General features: G+C 42.0%; 1 protein-coding gene across 12 annotated transcripts in view; it reads left to right on the forward strand.

Annotated features, from left to right (window-relative positions):
* Positions 1-9,998: 9,998 nt before the first annotated feature.
* Positions 9,999-13,373, forward strand: part of LOC110492646 (receptor-type tyrosine-protein phosphatase F) — a 495,157-nt gene continuing 491,782 nt past the window's right edge. For 6 of the 12 annotated variants that reach the window (XM_036986572.1, XM_036986579.1, XM_036986575.1 and 3 more), the window contains exon 1: positions 9,999-10,388. The gene's annotated coding sequence lies outside the window, so the exon portion shown is untranslated. The remainder of the gene's footprint in view (positions 10,389-13,373) is intronic. The other 6 variants (XM_036986580.1, XM_036986583.1, XM_036986581.1 and 3 more) reach the window with 1 other exon arrangement.

A 13,373-nucleotide genomic window follows, 5' to 3' on the forward strand; every position in this document is an offset into this window, starting at 1 on the left:
ATGGTAGGGATGAGGTATGGAGGATGGGAGGGATGGAGGGATGAGTTATGGAGGATGGGAGGGATGGAGGGATGAGGTATAGAGGATGGGAGGGATGAGGTATAGAGGATGGGAGGGATGAGGTATAGAGGATGGGAGGGATGAGGTATAGAGGATGGGAGGGATGAGGTATAGAGGATGGGAGGGATGAGGTATAGAGGATGGGAGGGAAGAAGTATAGAGGATGGGAGGGGTGAGGTATAGAGGATGGGAGGGATGAGGTATAGAGGATGGGAGGGAAGAGGTATAGAGGATGGGAGGGATGAGGTATAGAGGATGGGAGGGGTGAGGTATGGAGGATGGTAGGGATGAGGTATGGAGGATGGGAGGGATGGAGGGATGAGTTATGGAGGATGGGAGGGATGGAGGGATGAGGTATAGAGGATGGGAGGGATGAGGTATAGAGGATGGGAGGGATGAGGTATAGAGGATGGGAGGGATGAGGTATAGAGGATGGGAGGGGTGAGGTATGGAGGATGGTAGGGATGAGGTATGGAGGATGGGAGGGATGGAGGGATGAGTTATGGAGGATGGGAGGGATGGAGGGATGAGGTATAGAGGATGGGAGGGATGAGGTATAGAGGATGGGAGGGGTGAGGTATGGAGGATGGTAGGGATGAGGTATGGAGGATGGGAGGGATGGAGGGATGAGTTATGGAGGATGGGAGGGATGGAGGGATGAGGTATAGAGGATGGGAGGGATGAGGTATAGAGGATGGGAGGGATGAGGTATAGAGGATGGGAGGGATGAGGTATAGAGGATGGGAGGGATGAGGTATAGAGGATGGGAGGGATGAGGTATAGAGGATGGGAGGGATGAGGTATAGAGGATGGGAGGTATGAGGTATAGAGGATGGGAGGTATGAGGTATAGAGGATGGGAGGGATGAGGTATAGAGGATGGGAGGTATGAGGTATAGAGGATGGGAGGGTGAGGTATGGAGAATGGGAGGGATGAGGTATAGAGGATGGGAGGGGTGAGGTATGGAGGATGGGAGGTATGAGGTATGGAGTATGGGAGGGATGAGGAATAGAGGATGGGAGGGGTGAGGTATGGAGGATGGGAGGGGTGAGGTATGGAGTTATGAAAGCAAGTGGTGCGGGTCGTCATAGGGTAATTGGAACCCTCAGAGTAGCTAAGGCCGTCATTAACAGAGATCAGGGCTGAGTTGAGCGGTGGCACTGCAGGTTGAGGTCGTGATGCATGGCCGCTCAAGCATCCCAGTGACCAGGAAGTAACACCTTAGAGCGGAACGCTGTTCCCACATTCCCCCACTCCCCCAAGCCAGCCACCAGTTTGGCCTACAGGTCACAATCTGTCCCCCTATTTGACTAGTGTCCAACCATCAGTCGTCTCTTCCCACATTCATCCATTCTAAAAGCCATTCACCAGTAACAGGTCACCAACACATTCTGCAGGGTCACTGAGTTGGTATCAGTCCGTGCCCTAATATTCTGACCTGCTTTATAAACAACGAGCCATTCATTGAAACGGTTTTTTGATTATGAGAATCACATTGAATTCCTTTTTCTTAACGTCTATAAAGTTATGCGCATATTATGCAACAAAATTCAAAAGACCTGAACAGAAAAAAACATATGCTGGTGGAAACAGCATTCAATATGAGGCTTTATTACCATAATATGCTAATGTGCATTTCCGCATTGTGTATTGTGCATTGTGTACAATACACAATGTGTATTTCATCATTGATTGGTGCATAATACAGTGTCTTCCAAGGTGAGGCCTTGATTTTTTATTTTATTTTACCTTTATTTTACTAGACAAATTCTTATTTTCAATGACAGCCTAGTAACAGTGGGTTAATTGCCTGTTCAGGGACAGAACGACAGATTTGTACCTTGTCAGCTCGGGGATGTCGGTTACTAGTCCAACGCTCTAACCACTAGGCTACCCTGCCGCCCCAATGTGATGGGTAACACACAGTGAGTACATCACCTCACGTCATTCCTGCTGCTGCCTTCGGTTGCTACTGTATCAGACAAGCATTATTGAGGCCTTGGTTTATACCTCTGCCTTCTGCAGGGTCGTGACCTTTCAGGGGGCAGGTGCTCAAAATGAATGAGGAAAAAAAAAGGGCACCACCACTTGAAGAAAACAATTACTTTCATATCTCGAAATTCATAACATACCAAATGTCTCTGTAATGCCTGAAAATAATCCTATTTATTTCCGCAGCAACACGCCCACTCATCTTCACATTGTAGGCAAGATAATATATGTAGGGATGTTGTGTTTTATTTAAGCATTGGGTTTTATTTGTAAACGTATACAGGACTCTCAGGACTCTCTTGTAAAATTGAAATAAAACTGTGTGACTCCATGTTAAGTTGGTTATTACTGCATTGTCGGAACTAGAAGCACAAGCATTTCGCTACACTCGCATTAACTTCTGCTAACCATGTGTATGTGACAAATAACATTTGATTTGATTGGATTTTGTTTAAAATAAAGGTTAATAAATTAATCGAAATAGTTACAGTGCCTTTTTAAATATTTTACCTTTATTTAACTAGGCAAGTCAGTTAAGAACAAATTCTTATTTACAATGACGGCCTAGGAACAGTGGGTTAACTGCCTGTTCAGGGGCAGAACGACAGATTTGTACCTTGTCAGCTCGGGGATTTGAACTTGCAACCTTCCGGTTACTAGTCCAACGCACTAGGCTACCCTGCCGCCCCGCTCTTGATGCATAATTGACATCAAGAGAAGAGGGTGGGCTATCGGCTGATCGTTGACGTTGATGACTGATATAAATCTGCTAGTTAGCTAGCTCCATTTCTTTTAGTGATTTAACTCTGTCTTTCTGCGTCCCTCTGCTGTGGGCATCGGTTAAAATGGACCAAATATTGATGATAACGTAGGTGTTAATCAAAAAATGTTATGCTGCTGTGGCAACACTGTTGATATTTTTACTACGTAGCCAGCTACTCACTAGGGTTGCATATATTCTGGTATCTTCAAAAAAAAAAAATTCCATCCCGAGAATAAAATCACTTTTCTCCAGGGTAACACGGTATTTCCTTTAAAAACAGAATATGTCTGGACTTGATTAGAGCTTTGATCAGCATGAAAATTCAAGCCTAATGCTACCTGAGCCTGTTGAGACATATAGTAAAGATAAAGTATGTGGACACCTGCTCGTCCAACATCTCATTCCAAAATCATGGGCATTAATATGGAGTTGGTTCCCTCTTTGCTGTTATAACAACCTCCACTCTTCTGGGGAGGCTTTCCACTAGATGTTGGAACATTGCTGCTATAACAGCCTCCACTCTTCTGGGGAGGCTTTCCACTAGATGTTGGAACATTGCTGCTATAACAGCCTCCACTCTTCTGGGGAGGCTTTCCACTAGATGTTGGAACATTGCTGCTATAACAGCCTCCATTCTGCTGGGAAGGTTTTCCACTAGATGTTGGAACATTGCTGCTATAACAGCCTCCACTCTTCTGGGAAGGCTTTCCACTAGATGTTGGAACATTGCTGCTATAACAGCCTCCATTCTGCTGGGAAGGTTTTCCACTAGATGTTGGAACATTGCCGCGGGGACTTGCTTCCATTCAGCCACAAGAGCATTTAGTGAGGTCGGGCACCGATGTTGGGCGATTAGACCTGGCTAGCAGTCGGTGTTCCAAATAATCCCAAAGGTGTTTGCAGGCCAGTCAAGTTCTTCCACACCGAACTCGACAAACCATTTCTGTATGGACCTCACTTTGTACACCGGGGCATTGTCATGCTGAAACAGGAAAGGCCCTTCCCCAAACTGTTGCCACAAAGTTATAATCGTCTATAATGTATGCTGTAGCATTAAGATTTCCCTTCACTGGAACTAAGGGGCCTAGCCCGAACCATGAAAAACAGCCCCAGATCATTATTCCTCCTCCACCAAACTTTACAGTTGGCACTATGCATTGGGGCAGGTAGTGTTCTCCTGGCATCCACCAAACCCAGATTTGTCCGTTCAATTGCCAGATGGTAACGCGCAATTCATCACTCCAGAGAAATCATACCCACTGCTCCAGAGTCCAATGGAGGCAAGCTGAACACCACTCCAGCCGGCGCTTGGCCATGCCCATGGTGATCTTAGGCTTGTGTGAGGCTGCTCTGCCATGGAAACCCATTTCATGAAGCTCTTGACAAACAGTTATTGTGCTGATGTTGCTTCCAGAGGCAGTTTGGAACTCGGTAGTGAGTGTTGCAACCGAGGACAGATGATTTTTACGCGCTACACGCTTCAGCACTCGGCGGTCCGTTTCTGTGAGCTTGTGTGGACTACCACTTCACGGCTGAGCCGTTGTTTCTCCTAGGCCCTTCCACTTCACAATAACAACACTTACAGTTGACCAAGGCAGCTCTAGCCGGGCAGAAATTTGACAAACTCACTTGTTGGAAAGGTGGCATCCTATGACGGTGCCACGTTGAAAGTCACTGAGCTCTTCAGTAAGGCCATTCTACTACCAATGTTTGTCTATGGAGATTGCATAGCTGTGTGCTCGATTTTATATACCTGTCAGCATATGGTGTGTCTGAAATAGACAAATCCACTAATTTGAAAGGGTGTCCACATACTTTTGTGAGTATATATATATATATATATATATATATATATATATATATAATAGTGTATTTTATGAGCTAAATGTAAAAAATTATGAAGCCAAGACCAAAACAGCTCAAATGATTGTGCAGCAATACATCGATAGCACATTAGGTACTATGCTCTCCTGGGTAAATAAATTAAACAAGGTCCGGTGGGCTAATATTTTTGAGAATGGACTGTATTACTGTACTGTATTATACTAGAATTACGTACCTTGTTCAAACCATGACGAGAACATGTGATGTTGGTGCAGGAAATGTGTCTGACAACGTTAGCGAAATTTAGATTTGAGATTTAATTTGGAAATATAATAGGACCTATTTGACAGTTGTATATTTAGTAGGCTGACGCATACATACCTTTCATAATAATTCCCCTGACGTTGTGTGACGTGGGTATTTCTCTTTCTTTATAGTGGCATCAATCCTTCCTTGCTTTCAACAGTTAAATGAAATTAGTTTTATTGTCCTTATTGTCGTCATTGTAATGACATGCTTGAATAATACTGGACTACAATAAGACGGCGAGGCCTTCACTTCTCATCACGAAGATTGAATGGTTATGGGTCTGAATAAACAACTGCTATAGCTTACGCAATCGACCCTGCTCGCGTCTTTCAAACTCCTATTGACTGCTGTATTTAACATTCAGTAAATAAGAGCTTGCGTCCCTCATCGAATAGTCTATTAGTATAAGAAATGCAATTTGTTTGTTTTTTTAAATCCAGCAAGCTATTCTAGTCTAGCTTTTCCTGGAACTCCAAGAGCTAAGAAGCATTTATTAGTATTTTTATGAGAGGCCAGTAATTGGAGAACCATTTTTAAAAAAAGTATCCTTTTTAGATAAAACTATACTAAAACTCAGCAAAAAAAAGAAACGTCCTCTCACTGTCAACAGTATTTATTTTCAGAAAATTTAACATGTGTAAATATTTGTATGACCATAACAAGATTCAATAACTGAGACATAAACTGAACAAGTTCCACAGACATGGGACTAACAGAAATGGGGGGGGGGGGGGGGGGGGGGTCAAAAATCAAAAGAAACAGTCAGTAACGATGTTATCGTTCTGGCTCATTTTTCAAAATAAAAGCCTGAAACTATGTCTGAAGACTGTTGACACCTTGAGGAAGCGATAGGAATAGGAATATGGTTCATATCCCTTTAAATCCAGCAAAGGGAGGCTATGGAACATGGAGTTTTCAAAATAGAAGCCACTTCCTGTTTTGATTTTCCTCAGGGTTTCGCCTGCAATATCAGTTCTCTTATACTCACAGACAATATTTTGACAGTTTTGGAAACGTTAGAGTGTTTTCTATCCAATACTAATAATAATATGCATATATTAGCAACTGAGACTGAGGAGCTGGCCGTTTACAATGGGCGCCTTTTCATCCAAGCTACTCAATACTGCCCCTGCAGCAATAAAAAGTTAACGACCGTTCCACAGGTGTTGATTCATTGTTTATGGTTCATTGAACAAGCATGGGAAACCGTGTTAAAACCCTTTACAATGAAGATCTGTGAAAGACAGGGTCCTGAAAAAGGGACGTTAATTTTTTTGCCGAGTTTATATACAGTACCAGTCAAAAGTTTGGACACACCTACTCATTCAAGCGTTTATTTTATTTTTTTTACTATTTTGTACATTGTAGAATAATAGTGAAGACATCAAAACTACAAAATAGCACATATGGAATCATGTAGTGACCAAAAAAAAGTGTCAAACAAAACAAAGTGTATTTGAGATGATAGATTCTACAAAGTAGCCACCTTTTGACTTGATGACAACTTTACACACTCTTTGGCATTCTCTCAACCAGCTTCATGAGGTAGTCACCTGGAATGCATTTCAATTAGCAGGTGCGGCTGGTTAAAAGTTTACTTGTGGGATTTAATTTATGAGGCCAAGCTGATGAAAGAAGAAATCGTCCTCCCTCGTATTAAATGTCAACAAACACCACTGGAGTGCAGGAGCGTATTACACAAGAGACAGACGCTATAAGTTAGCATCGTAATGCATAACTCGTCATTCATTTGCTAAATAGAATTCTAATACTGCATAGAATGTATTTCCTGAAAGAGGTAGGGTAGGACACACATATATACAGTGCATTCGGAAAGTATTCAAGCCCCTTGACTCTTTCCACATTTTGTCACAGCCGTATTCTAAAATGGAGTAAAAAAAAAAATTAAAAAAATCCTCATCCTTTTTTAAATATTTTGTTTATTTCACCTTTATTTAACCAGGTAGGCAAGTAGAGAACAAGTTCTCATTTACAACTGCGACCTGGCCAAGATAAAGCAAAGCAGTACGACACATACAACGACACAGAGTTACACATGGAGTAAAACAAACATACAGTCAATAATACAGTATAAACAAGTCTATATACGATGTCAGGAAATTAGGTGAGATAAGGGAGGTAAAGGCAAAAAAAAAGGCAACACAATACCCCACAATACCCCATAATGACAAAGTACAAATAGGTTTTTGTTTCCATTAATCATTTATTTTGTTGAACCTTTATTCAACCAGGCAAATCAGTTAAGAACAAATTGTTATTTACAATGACGGCCTACCCAGGCCAAACCCTAACCCAGACAGCGCTGGGCCAATTGTGCGCCGCCCTATTGGACTCCCCATCACAGCCGGTTGTGATACAGCCTGGAATCAAACCAGAGTATGTAGTGATGCCTCTAGCACTGAGATGCAGTGCCTAAGACCGCTGCGCCCCTCAGAAGCCCATCATCCGTGAGATGTTTCTACAACTTGATTGGAGTCCACCTGTGGTAAATTCAATTGTTTGGACAAGATTTGGAAAGGCACACAACTGTCTATATAAGGTCCCATAGTTGACAGTGCATGTCAGAGCAAATACCAAGCCATTAGGTCGAAGGAATTGTCCGTAAAGCTCCAAGACAGATCTGGGGAAGGGTACCAAAAAATGTCTGCAGAATTGAAGGTCTCCATCATTCTTAAATGGAAAAAGTTTAGAACCACCAAGACTCCTCCTGGAGCTGGTCGCCCGGCCAAACTGAGCAATCAGGGAAAAGGGCCTTGGTCGTCAGTGAGATGATCAAGAACCTGAGTTCCTCTGTGGAGATGGGAGAACCTTCCAGAAGGACAACCATCTCTGCAGCACTACACCAATCAGGCCTTTATGGTAAAGTGGCCAGATGGAAGCCACTCCTCAGTAAAAGGTACATGACAGCTTGCTTTGAGTTTGCCAAAAGGCACCTAAAGGACTTTCAGATCATGAGAAACAAGATTGCCAAGAGTCACATCTGGAGGAAACCTGGCATCATCCCTACGGTGATAGCATGTTGGTGACAACATCATGCTGTGGGGATGTTTTTCAGCGACAGGGACTGGGAGACTAGTCAGGATCGAGGGAAAGATGAACGGGGCAAGTACAGAAAGCGACGCTCCCCATCCAACCTAACAGAGCTTGAGAGGATCTGCAGAGAAGAATGGGAGAAACTCCATGAATACAGGTGTGCCAAACTTGTAACACCCAAGAAGACTCGAGGCTGTAATTGCTGCCAAAGGAGCTTCAACAAAGTACTGAGTAAAGGGTCTGAATACTTATGTAAATGTGATATTTTTATAAAAGTGCAACGTTTCTAAAAAAAACTGTTTTTGCTTTGTCATTATGGGGTATTGTGATGTCATTATGGGGTATTGTGATGTCATTATGGGGTATTGTGATGTCATTATGGGGTATTGTGATGAGTGTGTAGATTGATGAGGAAAAAAACGATTTAATAAATTTTAGAAGAAGGCTGTAATGTAACAAAATGTGGAAAAGGTCAAGGGGTCTGAATACTTTTCAAATGCACTGTATATTGAACAGGATTATCTTATGGATGACATTTGAATGGAATTGATGGAGAGAGAGACTGTTCTTGTGTGTATTGATTTAAAGCAACGATATTCGAGTGCAGCTGTAATTCAAATTTAAAAAATAAGTTGACGCCCGAATGCTAGACTGAGATGTGTAAATTAGAAACGCATTCAGTTGTTATATTACTGTAGCATAGGCTATGCTGCAGCAAATATAGGCCTACCTGTCACAAGAAAAAAAAGCGACCATGATGAGATGATACATGCGCTCCATCCTGAGATGCGGTGTCTTTCCCAACCTTTAGCGTCGATGATTGATCTTGCAGAGAAAAGGCCGTAAGAGAAGCCAGTTTTAGACATCGCATATCATTTAACAGTTCTATTTCACATCATACAGTTCATAGAAATCATTTATTATATTTTTTCCGTTTCCCGTAGTTATTTATCCTGGGAAAAGGGAATGGGTTTGGGCGGTAAATCTTTGTAAATCGCTGTAACCTGGTTCCTGCTATTGAACTCTACTACTCACACTCGACCGGTGAGGGGCATCCCTTAAGCCATGCATGTTTGGATACCGGACATACGCAATCTCCATACAGGACAGGCTGGGATAAAGGCGCAACCGGAAAAAAAAATGAAATCAAAACAAAGGCGCAACCGGGCTATGTACAGGGCAGATCAGCAACCGGGCTATGTACAGGGCAGATCAGCAACCGGGCTATGTACAGGGCAGATCAGCAACCGGGCTATGTACAGGGCAGATCAGCAACCGGGCTATGTACAGGGCAGATCAGCAGGCTCAACCAACGGATAGGATGCGGGGTGGCGAACTTGTTGACAACTTGCGGGCAACGACAAAACTAAAATGACAAAAAATGGTATGCAAAAAATATATATACCATCACCTAAAACGGCACTTTTAAGACTGGAAGGGCAAAGGGGCATGTGCTCTGTAAAGGTAGAGCTCTATCTGTGCTGGTACCTGGCCTTCTGCTTCCCATGGGCATCCACCAGCTCCTCTCTCCCAATGGGCAGGAGAGACATCTCCCATGGTGTGTTCTCATCCATCTGTTTAACTATGACAATATTATAACCTACTTACAATTATTGTAATAACAATGTCTAATATGCCATTTAGCATACACTTTTTTTTCCCCCAAAGCGACTTGTAGACATTTTTGTATAGTAATTGTGTTATTGTGACAATAATACAAATCTAATTTTATTGGTCACATACACATATTTAGCAGATGTTATTGCAGGTGTAGCGAAATGCTTGTGTAACACACAAAAACACGTTCTGGGCTAATAATGTAAGAAATAACAATAGTTATGATTACTTTTTAATTATAAAAATCACCATCATATAATATCGCTTGGAAATTCAACATCAGAGCAACGTGTGTGATCGACCAAAATACCTTATTTATGTTTCCGTAGGGAGCCGAGCAAATCCGAGCGCTGCCGAAAACCCTCGTTTCCAACCTGTGAACGAGCCGAGAGGCAGAAGCGTGACTGAAGGGGGACGAAAGAAGAAATAACTCCTTTACCGACGGAGTGTACCACGGTGGCGAGACTATGAACATGCAAGTAGTTAGCCAGAACTGCTTCTTCAAGAGGAAGGAGGATTCGTAAATCTTTAGAAGAGATTTGCTCCTTATTCGAGGAATTATATTAAAGACATTTTTGTTAACCCAGGATTATTCTACCGCGTGGTGCACTCTTAGTAGCTAAAGAAGAGGACTCCTTAGCTCCGTTGTAATTCTGATTTACTTGGAAGGTTGGTTGGCTTCTCGACGTTTTGAAAAGTGGATTTTTACCTTACCAGCTGCGGAAAGGGGGTGACCGAACGAAGTTGTTTCTGTGCGAGCAGAGAAACAGTGAGTAACGTTATCTACACCGTTATATTTATTTGTCTTTTTTGCTCTTTCCCCCCCCTCCCCCTTAGAAGGTTGCATCGCAATTCTTATGCAGTCTTGGATGAAACATTTTGAGTATAAGTTGGAATGGCATTGAATAAATTACATATTTGGGAAGAGAATACATTTGCCAAGGTATAGAAAAGGGCAGTTTCATGTGACCAATTGATAATTTAGCTGGTTGTTTAATCTCTTAACGTTAGCTAGCTAATCAAATCGGGTTAGCTAAATTAGCTAGTTAATCAGTCTGCCAGACAGACCGCTAACCAGCCAGTTAGCCACGCATGCAGTCTGTGCACTGGCACTGTCTAGCTGCTGGTTTCATCTATAACTAGCTTGGTAACTATATTCTAGCTCTAGTTTTTAGCTAGATCCCTGTAATATGAAGTTGAGTAAACTCAGCTAGGCATACTATTATATTGTGATGCATTTGTGAAAGGGCAATGGTTTTTAAACTTAAAATAAAAAAAAAGCTAGGATAGTTAGCTTTCTATCTTAGTTAGCTAGTTGTCTTTAACGAATTGCACGGTTGTGCACATTCTGCATGCATTCGTGGTTGGAGGTGTAGATTTGAACGGGTTTGCTGCTTGAGTTGCGGTTGCAGGAATATTGGCTCGGGCAGCGTGCTGCTGCTGTTCGTTCCTCAAAGGTTTAGCTTGCTATGCGAGTTTGAAATGAATGTATAAATGAAATGTGTCGCTTCAGTGCACATGCTATAATACTTCAATGTTGTATATGAACAGTGTTGTCAACTTCCTGTAGATCTGTAGTCATATATATATATATATATGTTATACCCCGTAATATAATATTGTCATGCAGAATACTGCAAAAGGATGGGCGGGAGCTATTCTGTACAAAATGTTATTGTGGGTCAAATTATTTTCGCATGTTGGCATAATCGAATTTCTTGTTGATTCTCTCTGTAGTTGACATTGGGATGCTGTAACAGTGAATTACTTTGAATTGTTAATAATATCTCCATGGCTACTGTTTTGAAACTGCTTTCCGAAGCGGTGTAAAGACTATTCATGAACATTTTGTTGTTGCCTGATTCAGACTACTCACCGCCTCTCCCCTCGGTGATTATAGGACTAGTAGATTATTTTGGGAGAATAAACGAGAATTCCACCTGCATGCAGTGTGAGTCGGCAGATACAACCAATGCCGTTGCTGTGTTAGAAAGGGAGGCTACTAATTTAGCGTATACAATTTATGTCCAAGAATAAGATGCACTTTTTTCTCTCCTCACAATTCGTTCAACCGATGTGTATTGGCGACTTTTCAACCAACCGGTCATGGATTTGCTCATCGACAGATTTTCTATGATAAAACTGATAATGACTCGCTTCTTGACCATCTGAGAGCAGGCAGAGGTGAGAGATTTACACGGAAGAAAAATATAAACGCAACATATAAAGTGTTGGTCCCATGTTTCATGAGCTGAAAAAAAAATCCTCAAAAAGCTTATTTCACTCACATTTTGTACACAAATTTGTTTTATATCCCTGTTAGTGAGCATTTCTCATTTTCCAAGATAATCCATCCAGTTGACAGGTGTGGCATATCAAGTAGCTGATTAAATGGCATGATCATTACACAGGTGCACTTTGTGTTGGGGACAATAAAATGACACTTTTTTTTAAATGTGCAGTTGACACACTGCCTGCAGGAATGTCCACCAGAGCTGTTAATGTTTATTTCTCTACCGTAAACTGCCTCCAATGTTGTTTTTAGGTTTTGTGAGTGGAAACTTGGAACGTTGTGAGAAATATTTTACAGTGAACACTGAAGCTGTGTACCCTTACAGTTTTAAACTGTAGCCAATAGGCTATTGTGGCTATTGGAGCAGTGAATAGTAGGTCTACCAACAAAACCAATGGAGCAAATCTCATAACATTTTCACGTGGAAATAGCTTTTTGATTTCAATGATATAGCCTACAGTAGCCTATATGTAGTGTTCAGTGCAGGCCTACATTGCATGAGACTTTTTCTTTGCATTATGAAGGACTTGACATTAATTGATGATAAAAAATAAAAAAAACTTGGTCTGTAACACCATTGGCCAAATAGGTGACTGTACATTTTATTGTGTTGTATGATGCATTATTATTACCATACAGATAATTCGACAATGTAGACTACCCCTCTATTGGTTTATTTGCATTTTCAAACCTTTTCTCAAAATACAACACTGTCCCTTTAATTACGACGTAACCTTTTTACCTGAGTGGCTTTTCAACGACAGCTGGAAATGTAGCCTATATGTTTTGTGGTCTTGCAGGAAGCAGTAGCTCCCCGTTGCTGACGTATACTTTATCTATAACTGAGCTAATAACTCGCTAACTAGCAAAGAATATCATCAAATGTGCCCAGACGCTGCGCTCTGATCGGATCTGAAAAACGCTTTCACTCGCAAGTGATTAAAAAAAGACCGCTCGTGGGCTACCCGAGCCAATAGAATTCTACTCCGTTACGCTCGGGGTTCTGCCTCTGCCTACAATGAAATCACAGACTCAATCTTGCAAAGTTAGATTTGTTTTAGTTTTTTTTGTTGCATTGAAAAGAAGCTAATATAATGCTGATTCGATCACAGAAAAAAAATTGTTGGATCTATATAGTACAAACTAATGGGGCGAACTCAGTGAAGTTCAGCGTCTGTGCGGCATTCCTGGAGGAGGTGCGCGGCTGGGCATGCCTGCAGTTTAGAGGGAACATTGCCTGTGGGATCCTCTGAGTGGATGGGGGCAGGGGGGGGGGGGGCACTAAGGAGTATTTCTGTCTGTAATAAAGACCTTTTGTGGGGGAAAACTATTTCTGATTGGCTGGGCCTGGCTCCCCAGTAGGAGGGCCCATGGCTGCACCCCTGCCCAGTCATGTGAAATCCATAGATTAGGGCCTAATTAATTTATTTCAATTGACTGATTTCCTTATATGAACTGTAA

Source organism: Oncorhynchus mykiss, chromosome 8, assembly GCF_013265735.2.
Source record: "Oncorhynchus mykiss isolate Arlee chromosome 8, USDA_OmykA_1.1, whole genome shotgun sequence".
Taxonomy (NCBI): Eukaryota; Metazoa; Chordata; class Actinopteri; order Salmoniformes; family Salmonidae; genus Oncorhynchus; species Oncorhynchus mykiss.